Genomic DNA, 7,495 nt, shown 5'->3' on the forward strand with positions numbered 1-7,495 from the left:
ATTCTCCCATTATGTAGGTTGCCTGTTCACTCTGATGATAGTTTCTTTTACTGTGCAGAAGCCCTTTGGTTTAATTAATCCTATTTGTCTATTTTGTCTTTTGTTGCCACTGCTTTTGCTGTTTTAGTCATTAAGTCCTTGCCCATGCCTATGTCCTGAATAGTTTATTGCCAAGGTTTTTTTCTAGGGTTTTTATAGTTTTAAGTCTTACATTTAAATCGAATCCATCTTGAGTTAAATTTTTGTATAAGGTGTAAGGAAAGGATCCAGTTTCAGCTTTCTGCATATGGCTAGCCAGTTTTCCCAACACCATTTATTAAGTAGAGAATTCTTTCGCCATTGCTTGTTTTTGTCAGGATTGTCAAAGATCAGATGGTTGTAGGTGTGAATCATAATTTCTGAGCCCTCTGTTCTGTTTCGTTGGTCTATATCTTTGTTTTGGCACTAGTACCATGCTGTATTGACATGCTGTATTGATTATGGTAACCTTGTAATGTAGTTTGAAGTCAGGTAGCATGAGGCCTCCAGCTTTGTTATTTATTTATTTATTTATTTATTTATTTATTTATTTATTTTTCCTTAGAATTGTCTTGGCTATGCAGGCTTTTTTTTGGTTCCATATGAAATTTAAGGTGGTTTTCTTTCCAGTTCTGTGATGAAAGTCGATGGTAGTTTGATGGGAATAACATTGAATCTATAAATTACTTTGGACAATATGGCCCTTTTCACGATATTGATTCTTCCTAACCATGAACATGGAATGTTTTTCCGTTTGTTTGTGTCCTCTCTTATTTTCTTGAGCAGTGGTTTGTAGTTATCCTTGAAGAGGTCCTTCACATCCCTGTTAGTTGTATTCGTAGGCATTTTACTCTCTTTGTAGCAATTGTGAATGGTAGCTTACTCATAGTTCGGCTCGCTGTTAGTCTACTATTGGTGTTTAGGAATGCTTTTAATTTTGCACATTGATTTTTTATTCTGAGACTTTGCTGTAGTTGCTTACCAGCTTAAGGATATTTTGGGCTAAGAGAATGAGGTTTTCTAAATATAAAATCATGTCATCTACAAATAGAGACAATTAGACTTCCTCTTATTTTAACTGAATAGCCTTTATTTCTTTTTCTTGCTTGATTTTCCTGGCTAGAACTTCCAATACTATGTTGAATAGGAGTGGTGAGAGAGAGGATCCTTTTCTTGTGTCAGTTTTCAAGGGGAACACTTTCATTACTTTCCCCATTGAGTATCGTATTAACTGTGGGTTTGTCATAAATAGCTCCTATTACTTTGAGATGCATTCCATGAATACCTAGTTTATTGAGAGTTTTTTTTTTAGCACAAAGAGCTTTTTAATTTCATCAAAGGCCTTCTTTGCATCTATTAAGATTATCGTGTTTTTGTCTTTGGTTCTGTTTATGTGACGGATTATGTTTATTGATTTGTGTATGTTGAACCAGGCTTGCATCCCAGAAATGAAGCTGACTTGATTGTGATGGATAGGCTTCTTGATGTGCTGTTGGATTTGGTTTGCAGTATTTTATTGAAGATTTTTGCATCGATGTTCATCATGGATATTGGCCTGAAATTTTCTATTTCAGTTGTGTCTCTGCCAGGTTTTGGTATCAGGATGATGTTGGCCTCATTAAATGAGTTAGGGAGGATTCCCTCTTTTTGTATTGTTCAGAATAGTTTCAGAAGAAATGGTACCAGCTGCTCTTTGTACCTCTGGTAGAATTTGGCTGTGAACCCATCTGGTCCTAGAGTTTTTTTGGTTGGTAGTCTACTAATTGCTGCCTCAATTTCAGACCTTTATTATTGATCTATTCAGGGATTCAATTTCTTCCTGGTTTTGTCTTGGGAGGGTGGCAGTGTCCAGGAATTTATCCATTTCTTCTAGATTTACTGGTTTATTTGCATAGAGGTGTTTATAGTATTCTCTGATGATAGTTTGTATTTCTGTGGGGTTGGTGGTGATATCACCTTTATCATTTTTATTGCATATATTTGATTCTTCTCTCTTTTCTTCTTTATTAGTCTGGCTAGTAGTCCATCTATTTTATTGACCTTTTCACAAATCCAGCTCCTGGAATCATTGATTTTTTGAAGGTTTTTTCGTGTCTCTATCTCCTTCAGTTCTGCTCTGATGTTAGATATTTCTTGTCTTCTGTTAGCTTTTGAGTTTGTTTGTTCTTGCTCCTTTAGTTCTTTTAATTGTGATGTTAGCATGTTGATTACAAAAATTACAACTACAAAATTTAAATGCAATGCAATGGGAATAATTTAAATGCAATAGGAATAATTTGATCCCAAGGTGGCAGGAGCCAAGTGGCAGCATTCAACTGTCAAAGGCAAGGCAGTCATAGCTACTGTAATGGACAGCAGAGACAAAGCAGCTGACAGGATATTCTGACTCATGTAGAGCTCTGACATTGGCTAATTAATCACAGTGTTCCTAGAAGTGAAGTTGAAAAAAAACCCACTGCTTTCCTACTTAATTTATATAAGCAGAAATATTCCAGGTCTAGTGGACAAAAGACTAATTTAAATTACAAAAACTGTGAGTCATGGCCCCTGAATCAATTTCCAGAGTTGAGTCAGTCAGTTAACAAATCCAGAACCTCTTGAATGCAGAAAAGGCCAGGTCCCCTTGAGGAAGGACCCCACTATAATACTGACAATTTATGCTGTTAATCTTTCTCTCATCTTTCCCCGAGAAGACCTCCAACCTTTTACCAGGGTATCTGTACATTGGGGAAAAGGAAATGGTCAGATATTTTGAGGACTACTGGATACTTGCTCTCAGCTGGCATTCATTCCAGGGGACCCAAAACGTCATTGTAGTCCTCCAGTTAAAGTGGGGGCTTATGGACGTCATGTAATTAATGGAGTTTTAGCTCAGGTCTGACTTACAGTGAGTCCAGTGGGTCCGCAGACTAATCCTGTGGTCATTTCACCAGTGTCAGAATGCATAATTGGCATAGACATACTTAGCATCTGGCAGAACACTCACATTGGCTCCCTGACTGGTAGGGTGAGGGCTATTATGGTGGGAAAGGCCAAATGGAAATCATTAAGACTGCATCTACCTATAAAACTCATAAATCAAAAACAATATCACATCTCTGGATTGTAGAGATTAGTGCAGTCATCAAGCATTTAAAAGATTCAGGGTGGTCATCCTCATTCAACTCTCATATTATGTGGCCTGTTCAGAAGACAGATGGATATTGGAGAATAACAGTAGATAACCATAAGCTTAACCAAGTGGTGACTCCAATTTCAGCTGCTGTACCAGATGTGGTTTCAATGCTTTAGCAAATTAACACATCTCCTGGTACCTAGTATGCAGCCATTGATTTGGCAAATGCCTGTTTCTCCATTCCTGTCAGTAAGGCTGACCAGAAGCAATTTGACTTCAGCTGGCAAGGACAGCAATATATCTTTACTGTCCTACCTCGGGGGTATATCAACTCTTCAGCTTTGTGTCATAATCTTGTTCAGAGACCTGGATTGCTTTTTGCTTCCACAAGATATTACACTGGTCCATTACATTGATGACATTATGCTAATTGGATCCAGTGAGCAAGAAGTAGCAAATATACTGCACTTCTTGGTGAGACATTTGCATGCTAGAGAATAGGAAATAAATCCAACTAAAATTCAGGGACTTTCTACCACAGTAACATTTCTAGGAGTCCATTGGTGTGGGGCTTGTGGAGATGTTCCTCCTAAGGTGAAGGATAAGTTGCTGCATTCAGCACCTCCTACAATCAAGAAAAAGGCACAATGCCTAGTGGGCCTATTTGAATTCTGGAGACAACACATTTTTATTTGGGTGTGTTACTCCAGCCCACTTATTGTGTGACCCAAAAGGCTGCCAGTTTTGACTGAGGTCCAGAACAGGAGAAGGCTCTGCAACAGGTTGAGGCTGCTGTGCAAGCTGTTCTGCTACTTGGGCCTTGTGACCCAGCAGATACACTGGTGCTTGAGGTGTCAGTGGGAGATAGGGATGCTGTATGGAGTCTCTGACAGGCCCCCATAAGTGAATCACAGTGGAGCCCTCTAAAATTTTTAAGCAAAGCCCTGCAATTTTCTACAGATAACTACTCTCCTTTGGAAAGAGAGCTCTTGGCCTGTTACTGGGCTTTGGTGGAAACGGAACATTTGATTATGGGTCATCAAGTCACCATGCAACCTTAACTGACTATCATGAACTAGGTGCTTTCTGACCCATCTAGCCATAAAGTGGGTCATGAATAGCATCATTGCATCATTAAACAGAAGTGGTATGTATGTAATCAGGCTCAAGCAGATCCTGAAGGCACAAAGAAGTTATATGGAGAAGTGGCTCAAATTCTCATGGTCTCCATGCCAGTTTGACTTCTTTTTTTCCTATTTGTATCATTTTATTTTTTATCTTACTTGATTGTTGGGCTAGTACATCCAGTATTATGTTGAATAAGAGTGATGAGAGTGAGAATCCTTGTTTTGTCATAGCTCTCAAGGGGAATGAATGCTTTCAGGAACTATCCATTTGGTGTAATGTTGGCTGATGGCTCTTATTATTTGGAGATATGTCCCTTTGGTGCCTAGTTTTTTTGACAATTCTTATCATAAAGTCAGTTGTATTTTATTGAAGACTCTTTCTGCATCTATTGAGATTTTATACATATATATCTTTATATATATCAAATATGTATATATGTATATATAAAATTCAGTTTATGCTATGAATTTATATATTGATTTACATATAGGAATAAAGCCTACTTGGTTATGGTGAATTAACGTTTCGATGTGCTTCTGAATTGGGTTTGGTAGTACTTTTTTGAGCATTTTTGTGTCTATGTTTATCAGAAATATTTGCCTATAATTTTATTTTATTGCTGTGCCTTTTCTAGGTTTGTTATAAGGGTAGTACTTCATAGAATGAGTTAAAAAGTCTTTCCTCAATTTTCTGGCACAATATCAGTAGAATTGGTGCCAGTTTTTCATACATCTGTTAGTTTTTGGCTGTGAATTCATCTGGTCCGAGGCTTTCTTTTGATTGGTAGGTTCTATATTACTGATTCAATTTTGGAACTAAATATTGGTCTTTTCAGGGTTTCAACTTTTCTTTAGTCAATCTTGGGGATAGGGTTTTTCCAGGAATTTTTCCGTTAGCTCTAGCTTTTCCAGTTTATGTCCATAGACATGTTCATAATAGTCTCAGAAAATCTTTTTCTTTTTTGTGGTGTTGATTGTAATGTCACTCTTGTTATTTCTGATTGTGGTTTTTGTGACTTCTGTCTTTTTTCACTGCTATTCTAACCACAGATCTATCAATATTGTTTATTCTTTCAATAAATCACCTTTTGATTTGACTGAGATTGGATTTGGGGATGTCAATTGTATTCTTGTCTGCTCTGATTTCATTCATGTCTGCTCTGATTTTATTCATTTTTCTGCTAGCTTTGGTCTTACTTTGTTGCTCTTTTTCTAGTTCCTCTAGGTGTGATGTTAGTTCATTAATTTGAAATAATTCTGCTTTTTTGAAGTCATTAATTAGCACTATAAACTTTATTTTTAACACTGCTTTTGCTGCATCTCAGAGAATTTGATGTCTCATCTCTTCATTTAATTAAAAAATTTATTTATTTATTTATTTATTTGTTTATTTTGAGATGGAATCTTCCTCTGTTGCTCAGGTTGGAGTGCAATGGCAAAATCTCCACTCACTGAAACCTCTTCCTTCCAGGTTCAAGCGATTCTCCTACATCAGCCTCTCCAGTAGCTGAAATTACAGGCACCTGCCACCATAACTGACTAATTTTTATATATTTAGTAGAGATAGGATTTCACTATTTTGGCCAGACTAATTTCAAACTCCTGACCTCAAGTGATCTGTGCACCTTGGCCACTCAAAGTGCTGGGATTACAGGTTTGACCCACCATGCCCAGCCCAGTGTTTTTTAATTTCTTAACTTTATGGGTTACCCTGAAGTCATTCAGTATCAAGTTATTTAATTGTTATTTATTTCTGTAGTTTTGACAGATCTTTTTGGTGTTGACTTTTATTTTTATTTCATTGTTGTCAAAAGTATGGTTGCTATAATTTTGATTTGTATCATATTTGAGACTTGCTTTTTTTTTTTTGAGAAAGAAAGAAAGAGAAAGAAAAAGGGGAGAGAGAAAAGGATTCTTGCTCTATTGCCCGGGCTGGAATGCAATCTAAAAATGTGTATTAAAAACCTCTTTTATGCCGATAACTGTGCTTAACAATGGAGATAGGAAAGAATAAGGGAAGAAAATAACAAACAGCCAACCAATATTCATTTAAGTCTGTGAAATGCTATGCAAATGCTGAAAAGTGATTTACTTCCAATTTTCCAATTATGTGGTCACTTTCAAAATAGGTGTAATGTGATATTGAGAAAAATGTATGTTCTGTGGACCTGGGGTGGAGAATTCTATAAATATTCACTAAGTTCACTTATTCCAAGTCTAAGTTCAAATTATAGATGTCCCTATTAATTTTCTGTAATTAATCTGTCGAATATTAACAATGTGGTATCAAAATCTCCTGCTATTATTGTGCAGGAGTCCAGGTCTCTTTATAAGTCATTAAGAACTTGTCTTATGTATCTGGGTGCTCCTGTATCAGGTGCATATATATTTATAATCATTAACTCCTGTTGTTGCATTGATCCTTTTACCATTATGTAATGTTCTTCTTTGTTTCTTTTAGTCTTTGTTACTATTAAAGTCTATTTTGTGAGAGACTGAAGTTACAACTCCCGTTTTTCTTTCTTTTTTTTTTGTTCTCCATTCAATTGGTGAATCTTCCTCCATCCCTTTGTTTTGAATCTTTATTTGTCGTTGCTTGTGAAATAGATCTGGATACAGCATACCGATGGGTTTTGACTTTTTATTCAATTTACCTGTCTGTGTCTTTGATTGGGGCATTTAATCCATTTAAATTTAGAATTAATATTAATATTTGTGAGTTCAATAGTGTCATTTAGGATTTCTGGATCCAAGATGGCCGATTAGGAGGAACTCGCAAATGCAGCTCCAAGAGAAAGCGCAGAGGGTGAGTGGACGCCGCATTTCCAGATGGATATTTACTGCCCACAGACTAGGAGATTCACAGGGGGAAGAGCACCACAGGTCGCCAGCGCTGCTGGCTTGAGCAGCGCGGCCGCTGCTAGGCCTGCACCCTGAGGCAGGGAGCAGCGGCTCCTTCTGCAGAGTGAGTGCGACTGAGTCCTCTGTAAGCCAGTAAGGGGAGCTGAAACAGGGAGTCAAGCCAGAAGATTCCCCGGGAAAAAAAAAAAACGCGCCACGAATCTCAGAGCCGCCGCTTCAGCAACGGCTCACTGGGCAGTGGATTTTTACTGCCCACAGACCAGGAGATTCACAGGGGAAAGAGCCCCATGGGTTGCCAGCGCGGCTGGTTTGACTGGCGCAACCACTCGGCCTGTGCCCTGAGGCAAGGGAAGTGGCTCCTACTGCAGAGTGA

This window comes from Aotus nancymaae, unplaced genomic scaffold (assembly GCF_030222135.1).
Source record: "Aotus nancymaae isolate 86718 unplaced genomic scaffold, 86718_ANA_hifiasm-v0.15.2.pri h1tg000004l, whole genome shotgun sequence".
In the NCBI taxonomy this organism is placed as follows: domain Eukaryota; kingdom Metazoa; phylum Chordata; class Mammalia; order Primates; family Aotidae; genus Aotus; species Aotus nancymaae.